The following is a 5,022-nucleotide window of genomic DNA, read 5'->3' on the forward strand; positions in this document are numbered from 1 at the left end:
CCTAGTAGACCGAAAGCGAAAGCGTTTAGTAACACGGTTGATGTAGTTGAACGTCTTCATGATCCAACCGATCCTAGCACCGAACGTACAACACCTCCGTGTTCAGCACACGTTCTGCATGATGACGTCCCTCGAACTCTTGATCCAGTTGAGTACGAGGGAGAGTTCCGTCAGCACAACGGTGTGGAGACGGTGATGATGAAGTTACCGGCGCAGGGCTTTGCCTAAGCACTACGACAATATGACCGAAGTGGTAAACTTTGGAGGGGGGCATCACACACGGCTAAGAGATGTCTGTTGTGCCTTTGGGGTGCCCCCCGCCTCCGAATATAAAGGGGGAGGAGGAGGTGGCCGGCCTAGGGGGGCGCTCCATAAGGGGGAGTCCTACTTGGACTCCTAGTCCAAGTAGGATTCGGCCCCCGCTCCTTCCTTCCACCGGAGAGGGAAAAGGGGAAGGGAGAGAGAGGGAGAAGGAAAGAGGGGGCTGTTCCCCTCCCCTAGTCCAATTCAGTTTGGGCAAGGGGGGCCTCTCACGTGGCCTTTCTCCTCTCCTCCAATAAGGCCCAATAGGCCCAATACTTCTCCCGGGGGGTTCCGGTAACCTCCTCGTACTCCGGAAAAATGCCCGAACCACTCGGAACCATTCTGATGTCCAAATGCAACCTTCCAATATATGAATCTTTACCTCTCGACCATTTAGAGACTCCTCGTCATGTCTGTGATCTCATCCGGGACACCGAACAAACTTTGATCATCAAATCACATAACTCATAATACAAATCGTCATCAAACATTAAGCGTGCGGACCCTATGGGTTCGAGAACTATGTAGACATGAACGAGACGCATATCCGGTCAATAACCAATAGCAGAACCTGGATGCTCATATTGGCTCCTACATATTCTACGAAGATCTTTATCGGTCAAACCACATAACAACATGCGTCATTCCCTTTGTCATCGGTATGTTACTTGCCTGAGACTCGATCGTCGGTATCATCATACCTAGTTCAATCTCGTTACCGGCAAGGTTCTTTACTCGTTCTGTAATGCATCATCCAATAACTAACTCATTAGTCACATTGCTTGCAAGGCTCATAGTGATGTGCATTACCGAGAGGGCCCAAAGATACCTCTCCGATACACGGAGTGACAAATCCTAATCTCGATCTATGCCAACTCAACAAACACCATCGGAGACACCTGCAGAGCATCTCTATAATCACCCAATTATGTTGTGACGTTTGATAGCACACAAGGTGTTCCTCCGGTATTCGTGAGTTGCACAATCTCATAGTCAGAGGAACATGTATAAGTCATGATGAAAGCAACATCAATAAAATTAAATGATCATAATCTAAGCTAACGGATGGGTCTTGTTCATCACATCATTCTCTAATGATGTGATCCCGTTCATCAAATGACAACACATGTCTATGGTCAGGAAACTTAACCATGTTTGATTAACGAGCTAGTCTAGTAGAGGCATACTAGGGACACTCTGTTTGTCTATGTATTCACACATGTACTAAGTTTCCGGTTAATACAATTCTAGCATGGATAATAAACATTTATCATGATATAAGGAAATATAAATAACAACTTTATTATTGCCTCTAGGGCATATTTCCTTCAGTATCCGGTTTGCGACTTAGAGTCATCTAGATCAGTGTCAAAGCTAGCATCGACGTAACCATTTACGACAAGCTCTTTGTCACCCCCATAAACGAGAAACATATCCTTAGTCCTTTTCACGTACTTCAGGATGTTCTTGAACCTTGTCCAGTGATCCACTCCTAGATTACTTTGGTACCTCCCTGCTAAAATTATAGCAAGGCACACATCAGGTCTGGTACACAACATTGCATCCATGATAGAACCTATGGCTGAGGCATAGGGAATGACTTTCATTTTCTCTCTATCTTCTACAGTTGTCGGGTATTGAGTCTGACTCAATTTCAGACCTTGTAACACAAGCAAGAACCCTTTCTTGACTGATCCATTTTGAACTTCTTCAAAACTTTATCAAGGTATGTGCTTTGTGAAAGTCCAATTAAGCGTCTTGATCTATCTCTATAGATCTTGATGCCCAATATATAAGCAGCTTCACCGAGGTCTTTCATTGAAAGATTCTTAGTCAAGTATCCTTTTATGCTATCCAGAAATTCTATATCATTTCCAATCAATAATATGTCAACCACATATAATATTAGAAATGCTACATAGCTCCCACACACTTTCTTGTAAATACAGGATTCTCCGAAAGTCTGTATAAAACCATATGCTTTGATCACACTATCAAAGCGTATATTCCAACTCCGAGAGGCTTCCACCAGTCCATAAATGGATCACTGGAGCTTGCACACTTTGTTAGCACCTTTAGGATCGACAAAACCTTCTAGTTGAATCATATACAACTCTCCTGTAAGAAATTCATTAAGGAGTGCAGTTTTGACATCCATTTGCCAAATTTCATAATCATAAAATGCGGCAATTGCCAACATGATTCGAACAGACTTAAGCATCGCTATGGGTGAGAAGGTCTCATCATAGTCAACTCCTTGAACTTGTCGAAAACCTTTCACAACAAGTCAATCTTTATAGATAGTAACATTACCATCAGTGTCAGCCTTCTTCTTGAAGATCCATTTATTGTCTATGGCTTGCCGATCATCGGGCAAGTCAACCAAAGTCCATACTTTGTTCTCATACATGGATCCCATCTCAGATTTCATGGCCTCAAGCCATTTCGCGGAATCTGGGCTCATCATCGCTTCCTCATAGTTCCTAGGTTCGTCATGGTCCAGTAACATGACTTCCAGAACAGTATTACCGTACCACTCTGGTGCAGAACGTACTCTGGTTAACCTATGAGGTTCGGCAGTAACTTGCTCTGAAGTTTCATGATCTTCATCATTAGCTTCCTCACTAATTGGTGTAGGCATCACGAGAACAGTTTTCTATGATGAACTACTTTCCAATTTAAGAGAAGGTACAATTACCTCATCAAGTTCTACTTTCCTCCCACTCACTTCTTTCGAAAGAAACTCCTTCTCTAGAAAGGATCCATTCTTAGCAACAAATATCTTGCCTTCGAATCTGTGATAGAAGGTGTACCCAACTGTTTCTTTTGGGTATCCTATGAAGACACATTTCTCCGGTTTGCGTTCGAGCTTATCAGGCTGAAGCTTTTTCACATAAGCATCGTAACCCCAAACGTTACGAAACGACAGCTTAGGTTTCTTGCCAAATCACAATTCATATGGTGTCGTCTCAACGCATTTAGATGGTGCCCTATTTAACGTGAATGCGGCTGTCTCTAATGCATAACCCCAAAACGGTAGTGGTAAATCGGCAAGAGACATCATAGATCGCACCATATCTAATAAAGTATGTTTACGACATTCAGACACACCATTACGTTGTGGTATTCTAGGTGGCGTGAGTTACGAAACTATTCCACATTGTTTTAAATGAAGACCAAACTCGTAACTCAAATATTTGCCTCCGCGATCAGATCATAGAAACTTTATTTTCTTGTTACGATGGGTTTCCACTACGCACTGAAATTCTCTGAACTTTTCAAATGTTTCAGACTTATGTTTCATTAAGTAGATATACCCATATCTGCTCAAATCATCTGTGAAGGTCAGAAAATAACGATACCCACCGTGAGCCTCAACACTCATCGGACCGCATACATTAGTATGTATTATTTCCAATAAGTCAGTTGCTCGCTCCATTGTTCTGGAGAATGGAGTCTTAGTCATCTTGCCCATGAGGCATGGTTCGCAAGCATCAAGTGATTCCTAATCAAGTGATTCCAAAAGCCCATCTGCATGGAGTTTCGTCATGCGCTTTACACCAGTATGACCTAAACAGCAGTGCCATAAATAAGTTGCACTATCATTATTAATTTTGCATCTTTTGGCATCAATATTATGAATATGTGTATCACCACAATCGAGATTCAACAAAAATAGACCATGCATCAAGGGTGCATGACCATAAAAGATATTACTTATATAAATAGAACAACCATTATTCTCTGATTTAAATGAATAACCGTCTCGCATCAAACAAGATCCAGATATAATGTTCATGCTCAACACTGGCACCAAATAACAATTATTCAGGTCTAAAACTAATCCCGAAGGTAGATGTAGAGGTAGTGTGCCAACGTCAATCACATCGACCTTGGAACCATTTCCGATGCGCACTGTCACCTTGTCCTTAGCCAATCTTCGTTTAATCCATAGCCCCTATTTCAAGTTGCAAATATGAGCAACAGAACCAGTATCAAATACCCAGGCGCTACTACGAGCATTAGTAAGGTACACATCAATAACATGTATATCAAATATACCTTCACTTTGCCATCCTTCTTATCCGCCAAATACTTCGGGCAGTTCCACTTCCAATGACCAGTCCCTTTGCAATAGAAGCACTCAGTTTTAGGCTTAGGTCTAGACTTGGGCTTCTTCCTGGGAGCAGCAACTTGCTTGTTATTCTTCTTGAAGTTCCCCTTCTTTCGTTTGCCCTTTTTCTTGAAACTAGTGGTCTTGTTAACCATCAACACTTGATGCTCCTTCTTGATTTCTACCTCCGCAGCCTTGAGCATTGCGAAGAGCTCGAGAATCGTCTTTTCCATCCCTTGCATATTATAGTTCATCACGAAGCCTTTATAGCTTGGTGGTAGTGATTGAAGAACTTTGCCAATGACACTATCATCCGAAAGATTAACTCCCAGCTGAGTCAAGTCGTTATGGTACCCAGACATTCTGAGTATGTGTTCACTAACAGAACTATTCTCCTCCATCTTGCAGCTATAGAACTTGTTGGAGACTTCATATCTCTCAACTCGGGCATTTGCTTGAAATATTAACTTCAACTCCTAGAACTTGCCATATGCTCCATGACGTTCAAAACATCTTTGAAGTCCCGATTCTAAGCCGTAAAGCATGGCACACTGAACTATCGAGTAGTCATCAGATTTAGCTTGCCAAACGTTCATAACGTCAGT

The sequence above is a fragment of the Triticum dicoccoides genome, chromosome 3A, assembly GCF_002162155.2.
Source record: "Triticum dicoccoides isolate Atlit2015 ecotype Zavitan chromosome 3A, WEW_v2.0, whole genome shotgun sequence".
NCBI classification, from domain to species: Eukaryota; Viridiplantae; Streptophyta; class Magnoliopsida; order Poales; family Poaceae; genus Triticum; species Triticum dicoccoides.